This window comes from Pieris brassicae, chromosome 6, assembly GCF_905147105.1.
Source record: "Pieris brassicae chromosome 6, ilPieBrab1.1, whole genome shotgun sequence".
NCBI lineage: Eukaryota > Metazoa > Arthropoda > Insecta > Lepidoptera > Pieridae > Pieris > Pieris brassicae.
In genome coordinates this window covers 13,839,124-13,854,832 of record NC_059670.1, presented here as the reverse complement: position 1 = coordinate 13,854,832, position 15,709 = coordinate 13,839,124, and the positions used below count along the sequence as shown (strand labels likewise).

At 30.7% G+C, this 15,709-nt stretch overlaps 1 long non-coding RNA gene across 1 annotated transcript; it reads left to right on the top strand.

Annotated features, from left to right (window-relative positions):
• Positions 1 to 3,687: 3,687 nt before the first annotated feature.
• LOC123711010 lies at positions 3,688 to 8,913 on the top strand. Its single transcript, XR_006753889.1, has 3 exons — positions 3,688 to 3,917; positions 4,034 to 4,393; positions 8,438 to 8,913. It is a non-coding gene; the product is annotated as an uncharacterized LOC123711010 (long non-coding RNA).
• Positions 8,914 to 15,709: the final 6,796 nt, after the last annotated feature.

The following is a 15,709-nucleotide window of genomic DNA, read 5'->3' as shown; positions in this document are numbered from 1 at the left end:
GTGCGGACCTTGAAAGTACTGAAACGATCCTGATGAAGCTTGGACTGTTCCCTAAGTTGGATTTTCCAGGGCATCATCACTATGTAATGTTCCTATATTACTCGGGTAGTACCAGACACCCGTCCTAAAAAGCATCAGAGTAAACCTACATTTTTAATCAACCATATTTTAAGAATATTTATTAACACTTGAAATTGTAACTCAGTCTTTACACTCTTAATCATTTATTTAAGTAGCTTTTAGTAGTATCATAACAGGAAAACAATAACAAGCGTTAATACAAGCGTTATTACAGATTTCTATTATTAGCCTTTAGTTTATTAGTTTAAGGCAGACTTCTTGCCTTGTGTTGGTGCAATTAACATTATTGTAAGCTTGTAATCTTACTATGAAGATTCAAACACAGTCCACAATAGCGCGATATTGCGATTACACTATTGATTAATATTGGGACCAATAGATAGAAATATGTCATCGACATTATTACAATAATATACTATATATATACAAATATGACCAGCCTTAAGTGTACATGACTTATGAGATAAGAATAATATATAATATTTTGTACTGTTACTATAAAATGGAAGGCCGCACTATGTAAAATGATAGAACAACGGTATATCCAAAATCGTTTCACTAATGTTTATTGTATAGTATAAGAATTGAACTTTAATATAATGTAGTAATTTTTAATGATTTTCATTTGCAATATCTTTTTTTAATTCCGCAAAGTAAGTAATATCAAGGAATGTCTATTTCAGATCTGTTCGCTTAAATCTTTTAAAATTAATTTCTTTTAAAAATTTCTAGGAGTTGTTATAAAGTGTAATACATTTTTAGTTTGCAGATTTTAACTAAAACTATAAAATAGTACGTTTTATGATTATATATATATAGCTAGTGAAGGGGAAAACGTCAATTTTTTAACTTAGTCTAGACTTTTGATAATTGCCGATGTCTCCCGGTGCTTTACGTACATTTGATTTGGTTTTGAAGCGTAGATATTCAGAATAACAGGAAACAGAAACACTCTATTTTTTTTATTTTTAACTTTAATTTCATGAAATAAATATCAGTAACAATACCTTTTAATTATTTATTGAAATAGGTATGAGCTTTATTATTGTTGTTAAATAATAAAGTAATTTAAAAATAACTTTTTATTCCCTTTATTGTCGATAGGTTATTGTCGTTTATTTATACCCGTATAAAGTAAAGCCGCTGAGCTTTATTTGAAGCCCTATTTAAAACCCTATGCGTGTACAAAAATTTAATAACGATCTTTCTTAACGGTCTTTATTGACAAGTAATATAGTCACTCTAATTGCACTCTTTTAATTACAGTATTTTATCGGCTGTTTCTGTCAAATTGTGTTCCACTGTAATCAAAATATCAGGTCGAAATCCGGCTGTCAACAAAAAAAAATCTAAACGCACAGTAAATACTTGCTTATATTATATCGGAAAACAACGCACGTATACTTGTATGTAAATGTATGGATATATATACATACAATGGAACATAGATGTCACCATCATCTTGCAATACAATGCTTGTACCATCAGTATTTTTAAATAAAGATTATACTTGTTATTTATATGAAATAAATATGCTTTGCATCTGTAAAGATATTTTCGATTTCGACCTACGATTCGAAGACCCCAGTTCGTCTTCTCAATGTCACAGTCAATGTTGAAGAGGACGCAAACAACGACGCATCACGACAGTCTAAAACGTTGATTAAGCAAAATTAGTTTTACCACAAATAACACCCACGTAACCCTCAATCGACCCTATTTTATACGAAATTTCCTCTTTCCGCGATACAATTCCGACAAACAATCAAATATTATATGAAGTATAAATATTCAGTTTTTGCTTTTGGGAATAACATAAAATATAATTTAGAACAGTTCGGTATACGGCACACAATAATTGTTTGATTTATTTCTAATACACAAGAATTGTGTTCTCAATGCTTTTTAAATCAGTCATTGGCTTGATAAATTCTTTATATTTTATTCCGTTGTTGATTTAATTTGTTATTCGTATAAATCTTCTTGATACAGTAAATCCTTATTCAATTTTAGCTGTTATATCCTCTTAGTGGAATTTACATCAGTGTAATTCAAATATCTAGAGATTGTCGCTAATCTGAGTTCTTGCATAATAATGTGATCCTTGAGCGAACAATTGCTAAGTTAAATGAGCTTTTAATATTATTATGTAGGCTATGATTACTCTAATAAATGAATTCTTAACTATTATTTATTAAGAACTATCTCGGTTTATTAATTATCACTATATAAATAAAAATGAACCGCAAAATATGTTAAAGACTCGAAGACGGTTGTACCAATTCGAGTATATTTTTATTAATTATTAAATATTTTTATTGAGGAAGGTTTTTATGGACACTAATTCTTATATTTTTGGGTACTGGGTATTGAGTACTTAGGTTTTTATTTTCGAAAAACGATCTGTGAGGTAGCATAGCGAATTGTTTCTTATGTCGGTATGAAGCGACTACTAAAGGCTAAGAAAAAAAATCTTAGTAAGGCAAAATGAAGCAAGTTCTTTTCTATAAATGAAACTTTCGTTGTAAAATTAAAAAAAAAAACATTTTAGCAGTAAAATTAATTATACGAGTATATGTCATATACTGGTTACTTGTTTGTAAAATAATGATCGAAGAACCGGATACAATCAGACCAGCACCGCTGCATTTTAGCTATAGTTATTATAAATGTATATTTATTAAATTATTTTATTTATTTATTTATACTTCGTTATAGAGGACGATAAAATTTCTGCTGTTGTGTACAAAAGCATGCCATAGCAATTTTCAGTAGGTAGGGAGTGAGATTGAAGGTGATGCCAAGAATTTTAGTTACTAATTATGATTATTTAAACACGTATTATTTTCATTAGACACGGATATTATATTACGGACGCTATTTTACTATTGTCTCTTAAAAATTTAAAACCTAAATTCCGCGGTTTTAAATTTAACATTTGGAAAAACTGTACGATACTTGCAGGATATTCTCGGATAGACAGTTTGTTACGTGCGCATAGTGAAAAGTAAACAAAATGTATTGAACTTTCTTTAAAACTGCTGATATGAGACTTTTATGCCTGTACTATTGCGACTGCTATTTATCTATTTATTTTCACATCATTATGCTACCTTAACAGTTACAACTAATTCTATAGAACGTAACAACAATACCTACACCGATTATCCTACATAAAAAATGTATTATTTAAAATATGATTAAATATTATTTAATTCATTACCGTCTAAAATTCGTAATATAAGGGCCTTTAACCAATTCATGGGCATTAAATAAACATATCAGAATGAACCTAGTAGACTAAAATTGGGACGGCTGATGGCGATATGTATCTTGTTCGTATATACATATTAAGTTTCTCATATTTGTCATTAGAAATAAAGTTCTTTAAACATATATAAATATGTATGTCAGAGATTACGTAATGAACGAACACGATGCCATTCGTTTTATTAGAATGGCAACATTACGAAATCTTACAGGTTGTAAGTTGTCAATGTGTTAAAGTGAATTTGTCAGTAGTGCGTGAATCGATCGTTGAGTTCAGACGGCAGTAGCTCTCTGATCGGCGCCTGCGCCGGACGTGCGCACTGACTGTGTTTAAATATTAAGTTATACTGTAGGACGACGGTAGTAACACTAATTTTGTAATTATTAATCGCGTTGAATCTGCGACATCAGATGTGGGATCGATACAACAATCATCCTGCGTGCCTACCGCAATGCCTGCTACAGGAAATAGTGAATATTCCACACCTGGTTATGAAAGAAATGGAGCGGCAGGCCCATCGACGACAAAAGACGACGGACCCAACACGTTTACGCCTGAATTATGGGTAAAATTTCTTCCAAAAATGATGGAGGGTTTCCAAAATATCAAAGAAGCCTTCTAGTATGGATGATAAAAGATCGCTAAAATTAAGTGAAATTTATCTACCCTCGTTTGTTCCAGGCGATTGTCAATTTACCGCAACTCAGTGGTGTGAAGAGATTGAATACCACATGAAGAACAATTCGTGGTCGGATTACGAAGTTAGGAATGCTCCCTTGAGTCACTTGCAGGGACGTGCCAAGAAGTGGGCAGTACGTTCGTACCCGTTGTGTAAAGAGGAAAGGGAAACTTACTCTTCAGTTTGTTGGAACTAGGAGGTTTCACGACTTGTATCGTTATATGGTGAACTATACGAGTAACCACGCGGTGACCTACGTTGAATATTCCACCAACAAAATGGCGCTGATTGACCAGCTGGAGACGGGTTGGGGTGAGTCCAATAAAATTAAGGTCATGATCGCTGGCATCACGAATGTTCAGGTACGCAGAGACGTTCAGATTTACTTAAAATACTCCGACAAGTTTTGTGTCACTTGATTGGCATTTAAATACGTACCCTAACATTAAAAACCTTAAGCAATATTCATACAAGACTCGTGGTAAATATGAAGCTTCTAAGTTGGATAAAATTAGCACCGACTTAACTGAGCGTAATGATATTGAAAAATGAAAGATTCTCTCACAATTAAACAGTGTTTTACTAGCATTTTTGATGATGTTAAAACTGTTCCTACACATATACAATCCATATACAAGATAAATGTACAGAATTTGTATCTAAAGATGTCCAAAGTTATTTAAAAAATAAAAATTATTATACTACAAATAATCCAGATATTAAAGCAAATATAGTAGAAAGATTTCAGAGAACTTTAAAAATGAAAATGTGGCGTTATTTTACATATAAAAATACAAAAAAAAATTAAATAAATACAAAAAATATTTTCTTTCATTGTGTAAAAGCTATGTTAACCAAAGACAATACTATAAAAATACACATCGCTATATAGATATTCTACAAGATTTAGTTAGTTCATATAATCACAGTGTGCATTCTAGTATAAAAATGAGACAATGTGATGATAATATCCAAAATATTATGAAAGTTTGGAGGAATCTTTATTTTGATGGAATTTTTTTTAACTCAAATTTGAAAAAGTTACCCAAGTTTAAAGTCGGTGACCATATAAGAATTACTAAACATAAACATACATTTCAAAAAGGTTATGAAAGTAATTGGAGTGATGAAATATTTATTATAACTTCAGTTATAGATCGCTCACCATATTATGTTGTATACACTTTAATGGATTTAGAAAATTAATCTATAACAGGCACATTTTATGAGAAAGAAATGCAAAAAGTTAAGTTTTCCCCCACTTCTGATTATAAAATTGATAAAATCTCAAGATATCGTAACTTAAGACTCGGAAAAGAAGCTTTAGTCAAGTGGAAAGGGTACCCAAACAAATTTAATTATTGGGTGTTATTATCTTGTATTAAAACGTTACAATGAAGGAAAGATTTTATTTAACTTTACTCAGCAATAGTTCCACATAATATTTTCTGGGAAATATGACTTCAATTTTTTTTACAAAACTACCTAAACCTACATTATATTAGAAGGAGAATGGATGGTATAGTTGCCTCTACTATGTTCTCCATGCAAGAGCATGAAAATATTTTACTTTACCAATTTTACCTCGTGAGCAATTTGAGTGTCCATTTTCGGAGGCAACTAAGTGATGCCCCTCTTGCCTGGGGCAACCAAATCTATAAAAAAAGAATATTGTTGATTTTTAATAAGCGCCCAGAACTATTCTTAAATAATGTTGGTAACTTACAATAAAATAATATTATTTCGATTTTGTATATTTTTATAGAACTGGGGCAAACGAACAGGAGGCCCAACCAACCTTAAAGTAATATGCCCGTGGTCACTCAGTGCTAGAAGGTTCGCGAGTGCCGGCCTTTTAACAATTGGTATTGAATAAATTAAATTAAATTAAAAATAAAATAAATTAAAATTAAATAGGCTGCTTAACAGCTACCCGCTCACCGTCTACAATCTAAAAATACGACTGGCTCATGAACATACCCTACTCAGATTTAGAGCTTCCTCTCAGGCCTAGTATGGAGTTACAGACTTTATTCATTCACTCACTCACACACTCACTTATGCACTCAAGCGTGTTGATAACAGTTAAAAATCAATAACAAAAAAAAGAAAAGATGTAAATAAATTATATATAAATTAAATATTTTAAGGAATGTATAGTTAAGTTTGTTATGAAAGAGCTGGAAACCCTGACACAGGTATTTTTTACTTAAAAGGGATCCCAAATCTTACACATTGTAATGCAATTGTACTTAAAATGAATAAACACATATTTTATTATTATTATTTAATAACTCTTTTCTCAAACGATACTATTTTGCAAAATTGGTCCGGAAATACCTAGGCCGTCAGCAGGTTCCCGTTTACCAAGAAGGTAATAAATAATGTAGTTAAACAGATTTCTTAACAACAAGTTATAAAAACCTAAAGTCGTAAACACAAAAAGTAACAAAATGTGATGTTGCTACAAATTTCAATGAAAGCGTCTCACCATATTTCACTTAGTACCGACCCGATTTGCGTACCGTATAGAATCTAATAAAATACAGAACAACACATGTTTTCAGTTTAGGCACCTTCGATATAAAGGGGATTTCATTTTAACAAAGAATATTCGTTAGTTTTGATTATTAATAGTTTGCTTAGGGAGGAAGCGTTATTTAACGTTGGTTTTGGAACTAAAAATGTTTTTGTTGTTGTTGTTGTTGAAGTTGTGGAATTAAAAATGTTTTTGACAATAACGTTTGCAGTACTCGTGATTGATCTCGTGTAGTATTACAAAATGCACATTCCAAATTCAAATCACTGTTAATACCTAAGGATTAAACATGAATCCAACATTACAAATGAACAAAGCACCAGCTATTATTTTTTTACAATATAAAAAATAATATTATTTTTTAGAGAATTTAAATACTTTACATTTATACAAGCAGTAGTAGGTTTGACGTATGATTCTCATCTCTGGGGACAGTCTTGGTGTTGAAAATGAATGGAAATGACACGTTTAACGTCCAGTTTGTACAAAGAACTTTTTTTTTTCCAATTCAAACTTGTGAAGGTAACAAACGACAAAGTTTGTAGGCAAAAATAAGCTTCATAATAAAAATTATAACAGTCAGTGTAGAGAGTCCCTCAAGGGAGGGCTATGTAAGAAAATAAATAAAATTATATTCTCGAGGAACTTGTTTATCTCCTGGTTATAAACTTATTTTTTTTAATAAAATACATCGGTTTTACTGCTGTAGATTGTAAAACTTAAATTAAATAACATAAAAATTTATTAAAATCTACGCTGCATCAAATTCTAATGTCGAAAGGGCAACCACCATGGCTGATAGGAATACCGATTTCAATAATAGACTTTAAAATAAATTAGTAATTGGTATTGGCATTTTATTATTAAATGGCTACATTATATTATACATGAAGCACCATTTAGATTGGAGAGAGTTTTTCGTCTCGAATGTACGATTTTCTAAAGAATTTGCAAAGTTTATGTAGTATGGAAACTTTATTGTGTCCGTGTAAACAGAATTTCAAAAGCAATAAATAATCGTATTTAGAGGTTTTCTGCCAGTTGCTATCCTGAGTGCAGTACGTGGTAGGTTTTAATTATATCTGCTCTTCTAAGACAATACTTAATTTAACGGAAATAAAAAAAAAGATGTTGAGTAAAAAAATGGATAGCTAGGAACAACCATTTTGGAGCATCTAACACATTGTGCCTTGAATTACAATTGGAAGATGAAGAGACATTCAAAAATATGTTTTGGGTTACGAAAGTCCAGTATTCATATTTACTTCAAGAAATTGGACCGTCTATACAAAAAAAGATACGTCAAGTTATAGCTGTTCAGACAAAATTAGAAATAACATTAAAGTTTCTGGCTGTAGGGAATTCCTTTCAAACATTATCAGAAATATTTAGAATATCTAGTGTACAATTAGTTACTTTTTGATTGGAGTTCTACAATTTTATAGCATTGGAAGATTTTTTAAAGGTTTGAATAAAAAACTAGAACATAACTTTGAAGTAAAACACAATCAATATATTTTCTATGTATTTATTTTTAAAAAAAATATTCATCATCAGTCTTGCTTTTATGAGGTAGATTAAAGGAAAAGATTATAATGTAATTAACTTATAGCTGCAAATTAATGTAATATAATACAATTCAATATTAATAAATAATAAATGTAATATTAACGAAAGACAAAGTTAGTTTTCTTAGTTTGTTGCCATTGTTTTAAATTAATTATATCGATCACGGAGTCTAAAATTTTAACAGTTTGTGTTTCGTCAATATTAAACACCGAGTCATTGACCTGAGTGTGAGATTTACTTGGGGTAGACTCGTCGATCTGAAACAAAAAAAATATAGATAAAAATATATATATTTTAGGTACCTAGGACCAAAGAAGAATGAAAGAACAGAATTTGCCACAAGATGGCAGTTTCCTTTATGTGTCGGAGCTTTAGATAGCACATACTGATTAAGTGTCCTGCAGGAAAAGGTCAGAATTTTGCTAACTATCCAAAATGCATTCAGTATTGTAATTTTAGGTTGCGTTGATTATGACTTTTGTTTTATATATGTTAACATTGGAGCAAAGGGAAGAAACTCCGATGATTTTATATTTAAAAAAACTTTTAAAAAATTAAAAAAAGGTATCGAGGAAAATACACTGGACTTCATTGGAGATGAAGCTTTTCCTCTAAAGTCGTACCTTACCTTTTACCAAAATAGCAAAAAAAATGTAATTATAGCCTATGCCGATGCAGGAGAATAGGTCGCGAATAGGACAAAAAGATGTTTATTATGGAAACAGTGTAATTGAGATTAGTTCTGTTTTTTCGTAGGCTGAGTTACGAAGGAAGATTTTTGTGTGTTATTTGATAAATTGTTATATTTTTGTGTTATTCACTGATGTTATTACTTTGTACTCTTTTATCTTGTTTTTAAGTTTGTGTTATATATCTATAAACAGTCGATATAACTGTAAATGTATGATTTGTTTCTGTGTAATTTTGTGTAATGTGGCAGAAATAAATATTCTTATTAATACTATTTTCTGTATAGATCGTAGATCATCATTGTGAAGGCACTCCGTTGTCACATAATTCAGCAACTTGAACTAAAATAACCGATTCAAGTATTACTTGTGTATTTCTATGAAGTTACCTACATTAGCTTCGTGACGACTAAAAATAAATTATAATTAGTTTAACATAATTTTACTATTGTTACTTTATCCAATTCCATACAAAACATTGCTTTGCCAAACTGAAAGTCGAATACGATACAGCATTGCGTTTTGTATCTCTGCCCCATTCAAAATAGTTTTTTCATAGAATCCAGTTCAATTGAGCCTCTTTAATCTGTTTTTTAGGAAAAGCTATTTCGTAGAAGATTGGTGATTCGAGCAAAATTGTTTTGAACTTAGTTTTTGTGCACATCGCATGGTTAAAACATATTTTTCCATGCAATGTTAATTAAGATTATTATTTTAACTAAAATTACGAAATTGTGTAAACTTACGCGATTTTAATTATACATGGCATATTGATATGTTTATATATGTATATCTAAATACATATGTGAGAAGATAGTCGCACAATACATTGTTACCCAGCGTTATGAGTAACCAAGAGCGCTCATTCGCATTTATAACCGTTGAAGAAGTCATGTGTTCGTCAAATTTACAGTTCCTGATTCTATTAATTGTGCTTAATATTTCAATTATCAGTGGCTTCAGTGTGTGATTCATTTAACACTCGCTCACGTTTAACACCGCGAGAAAACCGAGGCATGTCTTAGACAAAAAAGTCATCTGCGTGTTTCTTGTCTATTGGAAAAAACATACGTTCCCGAAACAGAAACATAAACAATAGACCCAGAACTACAAGGATGTAGCGCCACAGGCTTTTTCTTGCGTCTTATGTACAGTTTTTATGTATTATTTATTATCATTGAGGTTGTTTTGAAAGTAATTTATTTATTATTTAAATATTTACTTATCACTCTCTGTATAATTTTCCTATGAATGTTTTTATATCTCCGAGTAATGTCTGCCTATATTTACGTCAGCCATGGTCTGCCATGATTTGTCATATACTTAGTACCTTCCCATTCAGTACCTAGCGGAACTTTTTCTTCAATGTATGTTTGAGTATTCTCTGTGTTTTAGGTTATTATTTTGTGTACTTTCATTTTTGTGTCGATTAAACGTTTATTTTTTACCTATACACAGCTTCTATAGTCTACTATATAAATCACGAACCTTACAATACTAATAAGAATCAATTAACAAAGTACCATTAATCTACTTTTACATAAATTCGTAACCACCTGTAGAACTCCATCAGACTCGGCTACGAGCTACATAATGTATTCCCTGACACGTTAGCTATCACGCGCCGCTATATGCGCTTCCGTTATTTAAGACGGTATTATGCAGAAGACTAACAAAATGTTACCTAGTTAAAGAAGTATAATCTAGTATTGAAAGTATAATCTGGTATAAGAAGTAAAGTCTAGTCAAAAAATTAACAGGTTTGTATAGGTAACGATCCTTGCGAAATAGTTTCGATTTGGGAGGCACAGAAAGCTAATGATTTTCTTGGAAAATCATTGAATATTTGCAGCAGAATATAGAACCGATCGTTAGAAAATAAAATAATTTTGAAAGTATTTCAAATCGGTCCATTGGTTTTTCAGTCTACTTTATCCAAGCAAACAGTGAAATCTTTCCTCTTTATAATATTAATGTAGATAGAAACAATAAGTCCATTCTCAAGCAACTAAAAGACACCACAAGATCGATGTCGACTATCATTTACAAACGGGTACTTAGCTGCTTTGGCCATATTGCCAGGAAAGAACCAAATAGTCTCGACAGTTAGGGAATGGAAGGGAGGAGTGATAATAGTAGAAGTCGAGGTCGCCTACACGTTAGTCTGACCAGGCAAAGATAATTATGGGTCTTAATATCCCTAGCACGACCTTCAGTAATGAAGATTGCGAAGAAGATACTAGGTACTAGAAGAGACTAGATAGAGAAGTTTTTCTGCTGGTTGCTGGATGATATATTTCTCTAAAAAGAATACAATTGATTCTAGCAGGATATGTCATAGCTGTCGGAAAAAAACATTTAGGACTGTCACAACAAATAATACAACTTGTTATATTGTTGATTGAAACGAAATATTGCAACACGTTTCCAGGTGCATAATATCAGAATCTTTCCTATATACGGAGTTATATATAAGTCAGGGAAGTGTTTATTTCACGTTTTGTTTCAGTTTAGTACAAGGGTATTCTAGAATTAATTTTACATGTTTGCATAAAACCATCCGTTGATGACTGTTTAGCAATAAATGGTTGAATTACGCCTGAATGCTTGCGTCTCTCTAATACCGATCTGATGAGGTGTGAAAATCTTCTGCGAGGTTTATGGTTAATTAGTTTAAAAAAATATAATTTTCTACTGTGGCTATATTTCTAGATAATTTTTTTATATATTTGTACTACTAAAACAACGTTATTTTTTTACGACAAACTAGTTCACGCGTGCCCATTTAGCCCAAAGGTTATTTCTTGTAACATAAAAACAAAGTAAGACATATTCTATCGATTTTTATAGTCTATCAATTTCTAAAACTTTTATCAAAAACTCAAATCGTTAAGGCAGCGATCGTAAGAAACGTTTTAGTTAGATCGTTTTTTTCCGATTTTGCCAATCCGGCTACGAATTTTTAAAATCAGTTTGTAATATCTATAGTGGCAATATTTGTTAATACGTGAGCACCTTGTATGTACTAAATAATATAGTTATCTGCTGCATTGTATTTTATATTCAAAATATTTTAAAAACTATTTTTAAAGAGTATTAAGTTTTTTGCCCATTAATTTAATGCTGAAATCTCCACTTATGTCATTCGTTTATCCAGGACTGAGATTCACGCAGTTGATTTCACACCAATATAGCTTTTTCGATAAATTGACTATCCAACACAAAATGAATTCAAATAAGTATTTACTGAGATGAGTAAACAAAAACATGACAAAATTAATATAAAAATTACATGGTTATTTGTATGGTTTTGTAATAATTCTTATTTTATGGTCTTCGCAAACTTTTACATCCTTGATTGGATCACAAAGGAGCTTATACTGTTCAAATTAGCTCCTTAAAATACCCGAGCGAATACAAGGCTTATTTACTGGAAGTTTCGAAGGAAATTGGCCTGAAATATTTATAAGGGATGTCATGGATGAGTTTGTACATGTTTGCGGAGTCAATGAACTTTGTAATTATGATTTATGTAGGCTTCATGCTCTATTACGTTGTTATATAAATTGTTCTTGTGAGTTTAATTAAAAAAATTTAACATATTAATTAGTCGACCATATGGATACTACGACGGTTGTATTATAACTTATTTATTTGGTATTAGAATATGTATTGTTAAATTAATATTTACGGTAGTAACTGTTAGCATTCAAACCATGTGTTTGAGGTAATATATCTGCGTCAAGCATATGATATATAACACAGCAAGCAAAACTTAAGGGCGAATTTATTTACATAACTAGATTCAAGTGCTATTCAGCAATTGTGGTGAGACTACAACATCAGATGCTACAAGTTGACATAACTATTTGATATTCAGAAACTGAAATGCCATATTAGCGCCATCTATTGTCATTAGTATAGAACTATTCTGCTAGATTGTTACGACATTTTCTTATTTTTTTGTCTAATTTATATCAAGTATTCGCATAAACCAAATAGTAACTAATGCTAACGTATTTTACGATATCATTTTACAGAAGTGTTCTAAGCTACTTAGCCTGGAGTTTTGTGCAATATCTATCCCTGATGTACATGCCCCGGAAATGCAATAATGGACTTTACTATCTATATCTGCTACAATACTCCTACGGAGAAAAACATATTGAAGTCAGTAGTCGACGTGCGTCAGAAGACTGATCACTTACTGGCCAATTAAAGGTACAAATAATGACATAGATAAATAAATCTCAGGCCAAGACCAACAGCTATAACGCCCGTTTTTAAAATAAAGAATAAAAACAAACGCGATTCAAATTTTGTATCTTAATCCAAAGTCCTATTTTACGAATACCGGAAAACAAGAAAATTAAACAACGGAAAAACAGATTGTAATGACAAACTGCGATAATAAATTCGAGAAAACAGCTAAGCAAATGCTTATATAATATTCACTGGGGTTCTTCAATAGAAAATTCGCTAGGAAATACCACATCCGTCTCGTGCACAACAGGAAAACATTTGAACTATATAGGTTTGGGGGAAACTTGGGGTAAACGATTTTCCGTTGAATAATAACACAATATTTTCATAATTTTTCTTTATTTACTACATATTTAAATTGAAATTATATAACAGATAGCCGCCAAGTTTAAATGATATGATCACAATTGCTGGAAAGCTATTAATAAATTCGCTTGGATTTCTCCCATTGGCCCATGGGACATACAAATTACATTAGTATAACTGTCCTAACTTTATTAATTAAGGTGTGACAAATTGAGCCATAGATGCTGTGAGATGTATGGCTCCAGAGCAACCTAGCAGCAATGGAGGTTGCAGGGAATATAACGTAAAAATCATATTGACTCTATAACTAATATTGGTAAAGATTTAAGTTGTCTCCTGGTAGATAGTACCGTGACGTGTGACGGTAATTTTTTTACAACGCCGATACAGAAGTTTCATTTCAAAAATATTTTCTGTCGATGCTAAGATTTTTGTAGATTTTTAAGTTTTTATTGTGACTTGACTCTGACCCATCCTAAAGATTCCAAGTCCAGTTAAAGTGTGAATTGACTCCCGTAAGTCCAAATCCAATACGTTTTTTGGTTCCACAGGGACCAAAATGTTTAACTTTCTTTTTATTAATTTTTGATTATTTTTATTAATACTATGTTGATTAAATTATTTTATTATAAGACTATTCAAACTAAACAACAATTAACAATTTACATCACATAACACTTGTAAGTACTAAGGAAAACATCGCGAGGAAACCGGCGTAACTTATAACCAAAAAGTGAACGAATTGTGCCAGGCATAGAAGACTGATCTTGACTAACACAAACATGTAATTACTTGACAAAGACATCTCTTACATTTACATTCTTTATTTACGTAATTATAGATTCACTATTAATTTGTTATTTGAAAACTATATAAAGCAGGCTAAAAAGTATTACCTTCTATGATATAAAAATATAAGAATAGACACTAGGCAGAAGTCATTAAAAATGAAAAAAAATAATAGTTGGAAACAATTGGTTCGAGAACGAAGCAAATCGTTATAATATAACAAAGTGAATCACAATTTCGTAATGTTTTCGCTTTTTAACATGTTTTAATCAAATTACAATTATTTATGTAGTCTTAAAGATAACATATGTATTTACAATAATGTATTTTTGCCTTTTCAAAATTATTCTAGTTTTAGTAAATTAACAATGTATGATTTGTGTTGGCAAATTTGACCGACAATGACAATGCATTTTTTACATTGAAGTAGTTGTAAATAAACTGTACTTCTCTAAATTATGTATTAATTTTAATCTATATATATATATAAATAAATGAATCTCTATTTCCCTTGGCTACGGCATCACACGGAACGGCTGGACCGATTTCGCTAATTCTTTTTTGTCATAAAAACCTCCTTATAAGAAAATAGCGCGGAAATTAGAAATTTTAAAAATACTTAGCCACCATATTAAGTAATCATGACTTTTGTTACGACAGAACTTTTTATTTAATTCAAAATATTTGATGTTACCTTTTGGCGTTTGATATTGACAGAATGCGTGCTGCAAATATCGTCCAAGAGGATGAATGAATATCGTTTAAAACAAATTTTATTGAGAAAATAACTAATTTATGATTTCTAACAAAAAATGAATTGTCTTTGAAAACACTAAAAACACAACACAAAAAAATTATAAGTTTATACATACATACATAGCTTCAATCCGTTTAAAAAGTGTTTACTTAAAAAATGAATTTTTTAATGCACTTCACCGTTAGTTCAGAGGTATCACGCCTCATATTAAAAGTTAATTTTTTAATATTAGGTGTTAGTTTTGGTAAGTTTTTTAGTTAATTATACCAATTCGAAATGGTATATTTTTATTATGTCCTCTAGTTTTTAAGTAACGTTTCATTTGTTCTTGCGATTTGTTGGTATGGTCAGTTTAATGAAACAAATCCATGATAAACAACCAGTGCATGAAATTATGTTACTTAAATGTGTACTCGTAGTACGTAGATGAATGACTATAATATCAATGACAAAAGCTAGCCGTTGTCAACTTTTATTCGCTATCAAATAAACCTTTTGTCAATAATTAATTTCATAATAGATTTTCTTAAAATATGAAAAGTAATTTTTAATTCATTCCAAAATGTTAATTCTTTACAGTGTAAATAAACTGATCAACGATATTTGGTATACTCAGTATTTATACACCAGCTAGCTCCATCAGCTGATTGATTTTAAGAGATGAAGAATAGTATAAGTAATACTTCTTTATGGGATATTAATTAATGTTTTGCATATTAACATACATACTGTTAGACCTCTTCCAGCTAGTAATGCAGAATATCGT